The sequence below is a fragment of the Saimiri boliviensis genome, chromosome 7, assembly GCF_048565385.1.
Source record: "Saimiri boliviensis isolate mSaiBol1 chromosome 7, mSaiBol1.pri, whole genome shotgun sequence".
Taxonomy (NCBI): Eukaryota; Metazoa; Chordata; class Mammalia; order Primates; family Cebidae; genus Saimiri; species Saimiri boliviensis.
Window position 1 is genome coordinate 5565372 of NC_133455.1, and position 13527 is coordinate 5578898.

A 13527-nucleotide genomic window follows, 5' to 3' on the forward strand; every position below is an offset into this window, starting at 1 on the left:
CTGTATAATTTACTCCTCAGGTAAAAATGGGAAAAAAATAATAATGGCCACTATATTAGATAACAGCACTGTATTATTTGTAGCTGACTCTAAACTCCTGGCAAAAATGCAGATGAAGAAAGTCACCTGCTTGTGTTTTTCTCCTGGACTAATGCAGATTAGTCCCTAGAGGTTCACGGGTCACCATGAGTGACTGCACATTTTCTCAGGAGAGACAAAGAGGGGGTTCCCCGATGGTCTGAGCTTTGGGGAGGGCAAAGGTGGAGCTGCCTCAGCCTTGCTCTGTGTCTAATCACATCACTGGGGCAGCCTAATTTGGAGCTGTGTTCTAGACAAAGCAGTGTTCTGACTCCCAGAGAGTCACTGTATGATGCAATCCCAACAAAAGTCGCTTGCAAAAGCCACCTCATCACACTCCTGGGCCCCTCCGCATGCATTTTCTCGGTTCACTTTTCCCAGAATGTCACTGTCTTATTTCTCTAAAAGATTTGTTGCATCTCCTTTCTGGATGATGGGTTAACCTCAAGACGTGGATGAACCTCTAGCTCAGTAGCTACTTTGTGTGATTGTATTTGAAATCCATTTACAGCTTTAGAATCTAAAATGTCTCAGTAGATAAAGCCACATGGGGATGGCCTGGGGAATCTGAGCACACTCCTCCAGCAGAGGTCAGTGGAGGGGCACAAGGCGGCCCAGCCTGGCTGCAGTAGGATCAGGTTCTGTCTGAGTGAGTGGCCTCCCAGCCTGTGTGTCTCTCAAGACGCCCAGGACTGCTGAGTCAGGTCGTGCAGGTTGTGCACTGCCCATGGACATGTTTAAGGCAATGTAAGTCACACCCTAGACATTGTAGGTTTATGAATTTAGTAGGACAGCTGTTCAAAAGATGGTAAGAAAGTGTCTTGATTTACCCAAATTGATATATAATGACAATTTTGTTAGGGGTAGGAAAGGCTCCATTTTCTAATTTCCACAGGCTCTTTAGGGATTATCTCCATGTCATTAGGGCACAGGATGTGAAAAGCCAAAGCTCCTCAGTCCCTAAAGGGTGCATCTTTTCTGCACTAAATACCTTTTAGGGAATGTATTATTTCCTGCAGTGGCCCAGAACAGTCACTCATTCAAAAATATTTCATGAATGTTAAATGAGCATCTAGTAGATGCTAGTCCCAGGGCTGGGCTGCAGGATGAAATGGAGACCAAAAGGAACAAAGTACCTTGACCCGATGATCTAACGGAAGGCCGACGTGAAGCAACCAAGAACACACTTGGGAATATGAGTGCAATTCTGGTTATTGTGGTAGTGCAATTGCTGCCAGGCCAGTCTGGGGTGTTATGAGGGCAGAGAGTGGGGGTATGCGCAGGTCTGAGGGGGCTCAGGGGAGGCTCTGAACATTCAGCGGAACACTGCTCCAGAGGATGGATAGTTCAGGTCTGGTGGGGTCTTAGAAGGAAAGCTGTGTACCCTGAGGGTTTCCCTGGGTTGAGGAGACACATCCCAGAAGGAACTATGGGTTTACATAGTGCACACGCCCTGTGTTAAATAAAACTGATGCATGTAGACAGAAAATTTTATCTTTCAACCTTTATGATTAGTAAAGAACAGACTGTGTATTTAATAATTCTAACATTTCCCAGTATCCCTTTTTAACAGACAAATAGTAGCCCTTTGACCCAACAGTGAAACTTTTACAGTTTTTGTTAATTTTTACAAGAAAGTTAAGTTTCACTGTTTCACTTTTCACATGTGTTCAGGCAATTCTTCTGTCTTAGCCGCCTTAGTAGCTGAGTAGTTCATCCTCCTGAAATCAGTAGTAAGTCGTTCTTTTCTCTCTCTCTCTTTGGGGTTATGACCCTTCAAAAATAATTTCCAAAATGTATCATAACAAATACAAATTAAGGCAATGATGCTACTTGTACCCCCACCGCTCACCACCTCCACCAACACACTCAAAGCAAGAAGGAATAATGAGATTTATTACATAACAAAGTTTTCTGGGTAGATCGGGGCAGGTTTACAAACAGATGCATAAATGTCCTGGGATAGTAGAGACAGATGACCAGCTTGGGTTATATTGCGGTTAGGGTAGGGCTTCCTTGTGTTACCAGGACATGCATGGTTCAAGCTCCGTGCCAGCACATGAGAAGCAGTGCACAGGCTTTTCTGCTTGCTGGTTCTGATGTGTGCCAAAGCAAGGAGCCGAAAGAGTGAGGACTGACAATTTGATACAAAATTCAGGCTCTTTTTATACTCACAGTAGTTTAGTGAAAACAAGAATACTTTGGCGGGCCCACTTAAAATAATATCTGCTCTTTTGTGAATATCTGGGCTTTCTAAATCCTGTCAGTTAACTCGGGTCTGGGACCAAAGAATATAGACTGGTCACCGTCATGGCTTCTCAGGACCATGAATGGCCCAGAGCCTGGATCTGCCTGTTTACAAGGAAGCCCGCCGCAGCCCTGGCTGTGAAATTCTTTTCCCTAAGCACAAGGCACAGGGGATAGCTGCATTAGAGAATGATACCCTCATCAGCAATGTCAGATGATACACATGAAAGACCCACACAGGCCCTCCCCAGGTCCTAAACATCACTGAGGACTGGTGGATGATGATGCTTACCCAGGGTTAGTTTGGAATATGCAACTGATAGCTGCAAGGCAAGAGAGTCCTGAGAAGCCTGGGACTATCTCTGTGTCATTAGGGCACAGGATGTGAAAAACCAATGCCCCCCAGTGCTCCTGTCATGCAAGGGTCCTTAGGAAGCTTGAGGATTACTTGCCAAGATGGAGCTGAGTTTAGGGAGTGCTGCTAACTTCTCACGTACAGGCCAGGGTTACCTACTGCTACAGAGACATTGTGGGTTAACAGGAACAATTAACGTAAGTAGGCCCATGTATATTTTATCAGGACTAAGACCTCCTCCTCTGAGAAAGAGGCAAAGTAGTATTATTACTTGTAATAACTATTACCACTTGTTGACGAGGTCAGGCACCGTGCTAAGCAGTTCACTCAGTCATCACTTTAGCTCCTGAATTCACACTTTCAAGCAGTCTTTGCTCTGCATCTACTACATCTCAAACACTAGGTCCTAGGCATCCAGTGGTGAATGCGAGGAGGGAGGAAGGGAGCTGGCCCTGACGGCACAGAGCTGACATTCTAGTGGAGGAGACAGACAATCAGGCAGAAAAATCGATGTGGTTTAAGTCTGATAATGAGATGGGGACAGATGTCATGAAGGAAAGATAGGAGGTAAGGGAGTAGAGAGAGGGTTGGGTGTGAGTGGGCTGAAGGAGTCTAGAGACGGGGTCCGGGAAGACCTGTCAGAGGACGTGGTGTCAGTGTTGAAACCTGCACAAACAGGGGCAAGGCATGCCGTGATCTGGGGGTAGAGGGTGCCAGGCAGAGGGAACTGCAAATGTAAAGGCTCAGGACGAAGATAGTGTGTGTGAGGTTATGTAGACTGGCATTTAATCCTCACACTAATGTAAGAATATAAGCTCTACTTTCAAATACTAAAATGACATCTCACACAAAGTCACCTGCTTAGTGGCAGGCCCAGAATTCTAGGTCAAGAATGATTCTAAAGTTTGTTCCCTTTGCTACAGCACTGTAGTGCATGTTGGGAAACAGAGTACATCTTGCTTCTTAAGAGAAATACTACTACTACTACTACTAATACTAATACTAATAATAATAATTCCCCAACAGGAATATTTACCTAGAACAGAGAAGATGCAGGATTTTGTAACCTTGAGCCGGCCAGACGCCCTCCTGGCCTCAGCTTCCTCCTCGGTGTGATGGGGATGCTGTGACCCCCTTGACACAAAGGTGGGGTGAACGGCGTGGCGGCTCTGGAAGCCGAGTCCCGATCACTTTGAGGGTAGGGAGGAGAGTGGCCGGTGTGGTTGGGAGAGGAGATTGCTAGAGTGGGTTCTGCAGCCCGGGGCTCCGGCCCTCCGCGCGCAGGAAGGCGGCCTCGTCCGCGATGGAGACCCGCGTCCTGAGTGACAGCTCCGCATTAAACGAGGCGGTGGCTGAATCCAGCCGGTCCTTGTTCCCGAGTCCGCCTGCGAATCAGAGGAGACCGGGACCTGTGGGCAGCTCCACGTGTGAGAAGGAAGCCTTTGGAAAGGACTGGAAGCCCACGGCCCTGAGTTCGAATCCAGCATCGCCAGCCTCTCTGGGCTCCCGCTTCTTGATGCCAGGAAGTCACACCCAAGCCGGAGGCCGCTGCGAGCGGCAGACCTGGGGTCAGCCCAGGGCCCGGGGTCAGGGAGGCCGTGCTTTCCCAGACATAGAAAGCCCCATCCGATTGGTCCAGCTGCAGTCATGTGCTGGACCGTGAACCAATCACTGGGGTCAGCCCCGTTCCCGGGGTCAGGGAGGCCGTGCTTTCCCAGCCACAGAAAGCCCCATCCGATTGGTCCAGCTGCAGTCATGTGCTGGACCATGAACCAATCACTGGGGTCAGCCCCATTCCCGGGGTCAGGGAGGCCGTGCTTTCCCAGCTACAGAAAGCCCCATCTGATTGGTCCAGCTGCAGTCATGTGCTGGACCATGAACCAATCACTGGGGTCAGCCGTGTCCCAGGGTCAGGGAGGCCGTGCTTTCCCAGCTACAGAAAGCCCCATCCAATTGGTCCAGCTGCAGTCATGTGCTGGACCATGAACCAATCACTGGGGTCAGCCCAGGGTCCGGGGGTCAGGGAGGCGGTGCTTTCCCAGCTGCAGAAAGCCACATCCAATTGGTCCAGCTGCAGTCATGTGCCGGACCATGAACCAATCACTGGGGCCCAAGGAATGCCAGGTGCTGATTGGCTGCTGGCCTGGGTCCCTGAATGCATCTGGGGAGCTGGGGGTGGGGTCAGCTCCAGCCGGAAGTGGTCCTAGCAAGGTCAGGGGTCAAATACCCTGGACAGAAGAGAGCTCGGATTTAAGGTCAGTGTTTATCTGACCTTAGGTGTCTGAGCATAGCCAGTCTTCATTTTCCTGAAATTAGTTGTAAGTCACTCTTTCCTCTCTCTCTTTGGGGTTATGACTCTTCAAAAATAATTTCCAAAATTTATCCTAACAAATACATGTAGAAATTACACCAGCTCTGGGCATCAGTGAGAACCCTGAATGCTACTGTCTGAATAACTGAGTTCAGTAACTCTCTAAACTTCAGACACGCTTCCTCTGCCTCCTGATAGCAAAAGCAGCTCCTTAAATTGAAGTATCAAAGTATCAACTAAGAGGATGGATTTTTTTCCCTCCACAGGTATTAGCTCCAATCAAATGTCCATACTGCTCAACGGTGCCCCTTTGCAAAGGAAGTTACCTGGCAAGAAATCACCGAGCTGCATTTGGCTTCCTGCTCCCAGGTCGGCCTAAATACTCTGATTTTCAATCTGTCCCAGGGACTGGCAGAGCCACCATGCATCCCATCATGACACTGTTTGGCCGTGTCCTATCCATGGATGGCCTGAGTAGGATGTTATAAATCAGCTGTCTCAGACCATCAGTTCCTTTCCATCCTACTTTTTAGCCAATGGCAATCCTGGAGAAGTGCCTTTGACAGCATCGGATTGAAGAGAAGCACTTGTTGGAACAGCAAAGCAACACTCCTCATTTCCCGTGAAAATGGGCTAATACTATTTTCTGGACTGACTTTTCAAAGACTGAATGAAAGCTGACGTGGTTTGGCTGTGTCCCCACCAAAATCTCATCTTGAATTCCCACATGTTGTGGGAGGGACCCAGTGGGAAGTAATTGTCTCATGGGGGCAAGTCTTTCCTGTGCTGTTTTCCCGATAGTGAATAAGTCTCATGAGATCTGATGCTCTCTTTTAACCTGCTGCCATCCAGGGAAGATGTGACATACTCCTCCTTGCCTTCCACCATGATTGTGAGGCTTCCCCAGCTGTGTGAACCTGGTGAGTCCAATTAAACCTCTTTCTTTGGTAAATTATTCAGTCTCTGGTATGCCTTTATGAGCAATTTGAAATTCACTAATGCAGAAGCTCTGAGTCCTCCTAAGGTTTATAGGCTAATAAGTATTATGATCCGGGAAAGGATATGAGAATTACATTAATTTTCACTGCCCTAAAAATCCTCTATGCTCATCCTCTTCATCCAAACTCCTGGCAACCACTGATCTCTTGACTGTCTCCACCGTTTTACCTTTTCCAGAATGTCATATATTTGGAACCATATTATTTAAATATAAATAAACCCTTCTGTGGGATTTATTTTTATACATTGTGAATTTGGAGACATTTTGTTGAGAACTTCTGCATCTATGTTTATGAGACAGATTAGTCCCCTGAGTCTGTGGCCGTCAGAAAGTCTCGGTGAATGTAACAGTGCAGCAAATCCCCGGGGTGCTCCTTGTTTCGGGGGGATGCTCTCCCCAGTGTCCTGTCGTTGTGAAGAGAAGCCTCAGTGATGGACTGTAGCTACTTCAGCCTCAGCTGAACAGCCACAGAACACATCCATCTATGGGCTTTGACTGCATCTGCATTCTTTTCATGAAGCCAAAAGCTATTCACTTTTTCAGAGCAGGGAGATCTCTGACTTGTGAGATGTGAAGACCTTTCTCTCCATTTCTTTGTTCTTGCTTTGATTGCTACCGCTGATTTTCCACCTGCCATTTTCAGTCTGGCTGTCTTGCTGGCACTGCCTCCCTAGCTCTTTGCCTTTCTCCGTTTGCTTCTCACTAAATGTCTCTATCCTTATGCTTTTGCTCAGTTTATTTCTCAGCTGTTCTCTCTCTCTCTCTCTCTCTCTCTCTCTCTCTCTCTCTCTCTCTCTCTCTCTCTCATTGTCTGTTTCTGGATCATTTAAGCTTACATGACCTGTTTATACAAATATCTGCTTTCTCTCTCACACCCTTCCTCCCTCCCTCCTTTATCTGTTTTTCTGCATTGGTTTTCCTTCCAGCTTGTTCTGCTCTGCCTCTCTCTGTCTCCATCCATCCATCCATCCATTTATCCACAGTACCTGACCAAAGGACTGGGAAGCAGCTGGAGCCTACAGCTAAGGCTCTCACTGCTCACTGCAATCACCAAGGCACCAGCCATTTCACAGTAAAACCACACAGAAGAGTTTATTCATATTTAAATAAAGGCATTGATGTGGACTTGAGTTTCAATAGTTATACGCTTTTCCTCTGGAGTATTCTCTCAATGTGTCTGTCTGATCAGGTTTAGGTTTTAATTGAACAGCTGTCATTTGCTTGCTGGTTCCATGGCAACTTGAAGCTTTATTAAATTTTAATTTAGCCCAAGATGTATATAAGCAGACTTATTTAAGATAACAAAGTAACAGTTGTAGTTAAGCAGAGCCTTGCTGAAGTGGTCATCGCAAGGCACAAGGAAGGATTTAGAGAAAACACTTCTGTCATTGTGATTTACTGTCGGTTTGGATGTGTGAATAAACAGGGTCACCAGAATCAGGTGAAGCAAAGGACACAAGAGTGCAGAGAATACAGACCAAAATTTACTCTCTTATGTTCATCCCCCGACCCCCAGCACACATACGTACAATCTTCACTGAAACAGAGGAAGGGGAGCGATTTCAAAACTAGGCGTTCTCGTTCCCAGAGCCCATACATGTGCCCTCTCTTCTGGTCTGCTTTTCACACACCAGGTATCATCCTGGGTTTTCAGCACAGAGATACACTTGTGGAATGTAGAGTCTATTGTGTCTAAATGGTAAGTATCATAAACATCAAAATTGTTATATAATTGTGATTTTGGTAACAACCATGCAGGGAAAGACCTTGAAACCTAGTAACATCATAGGCGTGTCTTAATTCATACCAAGAACAGGCAGGCACGTCCTTTTCCTCGGAAATGGGCATGCGTGGCGAGATCTGAAGGATGAAAGGACGCCAGGTGTGTTAGGTAGAGGGCTCTGCATGTGAAAGCTCAGAAGACAGAATTTAGATTGTGCCATTGGAAGAACTAAGAAAACTGTGGTGACGGACAGAGAGAAGGGAGCAAGAGAGAACTAGAGAGGAGGGCTGGGGATGGACCACTCAGTGTCAGCAGATTTGGATTTTACCTTATGAGAATGCTATTAGCTTCTTTTCAGCTGAGATAAATATTCTGAATTATGTATATGTATATATTTAAAAGAGCATGTTTGTTGTAAAGAGACACACAGAGATCAGTTGTCCATGTGAGAGATTACTGTTAACATGGGAGTGGGTAGTGTGAATGAAGGAAGTAGATAGATTTGAGATAAATTACAATGATAAAAACTGCAGAACCTCTAAGAGATCATCAGAGGAAGAAAGGAACAAACCACTTTGTGCTTAGAAATACCTGGGTTTGGAGGGAGAGCTCTCGGGGTTCTGGAGATGCTGGGGTGGTGGGTGCAGCAGTCAGCTCCGGTGTGCAGAGGCTTGTGATGTTCAACGAGTGCTCTTCTGTTTCTGCTATTGTCTTTCCTAATATAAAATTACAATGAAGTCTCTTTTCCCTGTGTTAATCAGAAAATAGGCAGTCACTTCCCAAACCATCCTTGAGCCAAGATTTGAAAAATACAGAAAGGAACTCATGTGCTACGTGTGAGTTTGTGGGATGGAGGGTGGAAGGGGTGGAGTAAGGGAGAGGGAGTGGAGGTCAGGGAAGGGGAGGATGACCCTGCACCTGGGGACTGAGAAGACATTCCGACCAACCATCAGGTTTGATGATCCCCGCCCGGGAGGAGATGCCATCCAGTTGTTTAGAACCTTCCATTTTGTGTGAGCTTCTTGGTTTCATCCCTTTGGACAACTGTCTAAATGGCAGAACGAGAATCAAGGCAGTAGGGAGCCTGGTGGCCACCCCTCTCCCCCTCGCTCCTGTGGTGTGTGTATTTGCTGATCTGAGCCCTCTCCTTTCCTGTTTAGGACACTGAGGTTTTGAACACCGCCATTCTCACCGGAAAGCCTGTTTCGGTTCCCGTCAAAGTCGTGGGTGTTCAGGAGGATGGTTCTGTGGTTGACGTGTCTGAGTCTGTGGAATGCAAGTCTGCTGATGAAGACGTCATTAAGGTAAGCTGTTATCTACAGCTGTCCTGAGTGCTCACAGCTTTTGTCGCCACTTCTCTTGTCTCCAAGGTCTTGTTGTGACTGAGCATCCCATGCTCTGAAGGGCTGGAGGCCAGAATGACCTCACAAAGGAGGAGATGGCTGACAGCAGAGACACCCTGGAATCAGCAGGTGGCTGCAGCAGGCGATGCTGATTTCCTCTCCCTAGAAAGGGGAGTCTCTGACCCTTAATCTCCAGCAGAAAGAATTCCCTCCACCCCTTCCACCTTCCTTCTTTCCCTGGCTCCCTATATGCATGAAATTCAACGGCTGTTAAAAAACATTCGTCCATGTGACAACTCACCTAATATAAGGATTACCAGTGGGCTACAATCACAGTTGAGAAAATTTGGCCATGGAACATTTCTGCTGTTTATTTTTATTTTTTTAAACTTTTATTCCAATTAGCTAGATTTATGATACTAAATTCATCCAGAGACCAGCCCTTTTTCATTTTATTTTTCTTTGCAGGTATCTGAATAACCCAGTTTAGTATTTCCATCTTTTTTTTTTCTAAAGGAGACCTAAAAAGTTTTAGAATAATCTTTTCTCCTTTAAGTTGCTAAGAGAGCCTCCAGGTTCAATCTATTCATTCCTTTTAGATAAATACAATCCTGCTGAGCTGAGTTCTTCATGCCATTCCACTGGCTCCTGTTTAGAGGTTCAGGGAAACTTGGTTTCAGTCTTCAGAACTTCTGGGTAGACAGAAAAACCTGTAGGGTATTCTCCCATGGTAGAACAGATCTGAGAGCAGATGATTTGTTCATGTTTTAGATCACAGCTTGGTGGAGGCTGCCAGTGAGGCTGTGCCTTAAGCCAGATCTGGTTTCCATAAAGAAGCAATGACATTTCTGTGAAGTATAATTTTTAAAATGATAATGATAATAATCCTTAGGAATCCCAAATTTTATATAATCTGTTTCCTGAAAGTTAATTCTCCCTGAGACAGAAGGGGAAATATCTTAACAACTCTATGCAGCCGTGCCCTGGGGCTCTTGGCAGTTCTGGTAATCCTGGCAGGTTTAATTAAGCAAACCAAAGGTTTTAAATATTAGGAGTTTTAAGAAGTCTGAGCCAAGTCATAGGCAATCATCTGCTCAGGAATGAAATAAAATTGATGACTCATTTTCCTCACTTGCCTCTGACAATATTCATTATTTAGAGTTGCCATAGCATTGTCACTAAAGGGGCCAAGAATTTTTAGAAAGACTGTATTTGCAGGCTGATGCTACTGTGTGTTTAGAGAAAGACTGTATTTGCAGGCTGATACTACTATGGACTAAATGACTTGCCTCTGCAGATCCTCTCCAGAGAGTCTGGTGTGGAGCCCCACAGGTAGGGATTGCAATCTCTTGACCTAGAGATTTCACCCTAAGAGAGGCAAATCCAAGCTTATGGAAAGTTGGATTCCACTCTGCACTGTACTTGATTGCCCCCGCTCTATAGAAGCATACTGAACATACCCACTCCCCCATGTGACTTTGGGAAATGGTCGCTATATGCTTCATGGTCACTGTTATAGCTGCGTGAATATGGGACTTCCTTGGCAGAAAACGGAAGCTTGATCTCCAGGAGAACATATTGAGTTTGCAAATCACCAAACTTGGAGGTTAATGATTTCTCTGCTAGCATTGCAGAATTAACTCTTCAAGCCCAAGTAAACTCCCTAGCTGCAGCTGTCCTCCAAAACCGCAGAGGTCTTGATTTACTGACTGCTGAAAGAGGAGATCTTTGCCTATTCCTAAATAAAGAACGTTGTTTTTATGTAAACCAGTCCGGCCTCATATATGATGCCATCAGTAAATTAAAAGACAGAGCCCAAAAGCTCGCCCATCAGGCAAATGGTTATTCTGCACCTGGCTGTACTGGCTGGACACTCTCTAACTGGGAGTCATGGCTTCCTCCAATCCTTAATCCTCTGATACTGTCTTTCTCCTTCTCTTATTTGGACCCTGTGATTTCCAATTACTCTCTCATTTCCTACAAAATCATAAACAAGCAATAGCCAGTTAATACAGTTAATACAACAAATGCTCCTTCTAACAACGCCACAGTATTACCCCTTGCCCATTTTTAGATCTCTGCACTACCCCTAATCCTGCTCAGGGAAGCCCTAAAAAACAACGCCTCATCCCCCCTCTATGCTGGCCTTCCTAATATTCCACTCCTCCCCACTCTTCATTTCTTTTTCCTTTGTATTATTAATATAAAAAGACAGAAATGTAAGGTCTGACCGCGCCATGACCGGCATGATCCTCTCTGTGACCTGCATGTACACCCCAGATGAGTTCCTGGAAGAAACGATCAACCCCTGCGGTGCCTAACTAACCTGAGACCTTCTTCTATTGTTTTTTACTCCAGCCTCAGTTGACAAGGCCACTGGACTTTGTAACCGAGCTTGTCCAATCTCAAGACTCCACACCCTGTGACCCTCTCCCAGCTTGCAAACCAAAGACCCCACCCCCCGCTTCCACAAACCACCAACTGTAACTTCTGTAACTTTCCACTGCCCACCCCAAACTTATAAAACCAACCTCTATTCCATTGCCCACCACTGACAACCTTTTCGGCCTCAATCCACTTGCACCCCGGTGAATAAACAGCCACGTTGCTCACACAAAGCCTGACTGGGAGTCTCTTCATTCAAAGCATGTGTTTTAACATTGGGGAAGACAGAGGATGCAGTTGTTAGAGTCCAGAATCTGAGAGAAAAAAACAATTTTCAGAGACAGGAATCTTAACCTAGTCTGGCAAGTTGAAGAAGGACAAAAAATCCTACTTTTCAGTTAAGAAAGTTTTCATTACAGCCTAACAGCAGCATCCGTGTGAAAAAATCTTGACATTTTTATAAGTAGTAAAATCCAATGAGCCAATTGAAGAAGCTGGCATGAGACTGATGTGATCTTTACCAGCATTAATCAGAACGTGGCCCCAGCACAGTTAACGCTGCTGGACTTCATGTCATATCTGGCCCAGAAGAGTGTGCGTGTGTGTGTGTGTGTGTGTGTGTGTTTGACTTTTTAAAATTGGCATCCGTTTCCAGCATGCAAACATTGTTAATTTCACATCTGGATCCCCAGCTCCTCTTGAAACACCCTGTGGTCAGGTTGCCCTGAGCCCGTGCTCTGCCTGTCAACATCGTCTGGAGTGGACCAGCTGTCTACAGAGGCTCTCCACTCAGCTCTCTGCAGTCTCCACCACTCCCTGTTATCTCCCACATGGAGGGAGAGGGGCACTTGTCATTTCTTGTCTCATCTGTGCTACTGGCTTTCTGACAGTAGATTTTGGAGTGATGTGTGATATTTCTTTTACACTGGTCTCCACCAAAAATGAGCAAAAAATGATAGCCCTCACTCTGTCAGTCCAACAGCAAATTCTTTCTAGGTCGTAAGCAGAACAATGGGAAATCAGATTGTGTTCCGCTGAAGACTGTCTGTGGGCTGAAGGATTTTGAAATCAAATCACAGGAGAAATGACTGAAGGAAGGGAGAGTGTTCAGCCTGGTGCTGAGAAGAAGAGGTCCAGGGGTAAGGTACAGACGGAGACATGACAGCTCTTTTTAAGTCTTTCAAGGACCATCATATAGAAGACGGAGTAGGTTTGTGATTTTTATATTCCAGTAGGGGAAGTTAAAAAGGAACCATTTTCAGCTACTTAAAAGAAAAAGAATGAAGAGCCACTGAATTCTTTGGTTAAGGTTTCAGACAGATCCTGTTGGTCCAAATCCTGGTTCTAGCTTTTACGTATTTGATCTTGGGGAAATTCCTTAAATTTCACCAAGCCCAGTTTCCTCATTTATACAACGAGAATTGACAATGTTAAACCACAGAGCTACACTTTCTAGACATCTGTTCTAATGGCAGTGCACGACACAGAACTGACACTCATCCAAGAAATCATCGAAAATCTTTTGGAGAACTCCTAGGCTTTTATAGGTTCCCAGGCCAATTGGTTTTTATCTTTAATTTATTCTGGTATTCTACCCATGTGCGAATTTTACAGGGCAGTACATGGTCCTCACCATACACTGGTTTTACAGGCAGTGTTGAGTGGAGTCATAGATAAGAAGGATTTGGAAGACAGTGAAGATAAGTTAAATTTCTCCCTCTCTATGTTGTACTTCATGTATTCTGATAACAAACTGTTGTCAGGTGGAAATCTACAGATAGTCTGAGCACTGAAAAATGAATTATCATTAACTAGTTTAAATGTTGTATGATGCAATGCCAGTGAAATTTGGGAAAGAATGAAACTTCGCACAGTGCTTGACCTCCACTACATCAGTAAATCTTACATATGCATTTATGTTACATCCATAGCCGTGTCTTGCTCTGTCTTCTAAACCCCACTTGACTGAAGGACCCGTGGAGTCTGGGTTATGTCCCTTTACTAATCACATGCCCCCTGTGTTTGCACAGTGCCTGGTGTATGCAGGGTGCTCAACCAGCATTTTGAACTTAGAAATGAATGAAT

General features: G+C 45.5%; 1 long non-coding RNA gene across 1 annotated transcript; it reads left to right on the forward strand.

Moving 5' to 3' along the window:
* Nucleotides 1-5731: 5731 nt before the first annotated feature.
* On the forward strand, nt 5732-11662 carry LOC141585041 (uncharacterized). The gene is made up of 5 exons (XR_012518310.1): nt 5732-5911; nt 8476-8550; nt 8875-9018; nt 10317-10389; nt 11416-11662. It is a non-coding gene; the product is annotated as an uncharacterized LOC141585041 (long non-coding RNA).
* Nucleotides 11663-13527: the final 1865 nt, after the last annotated feature.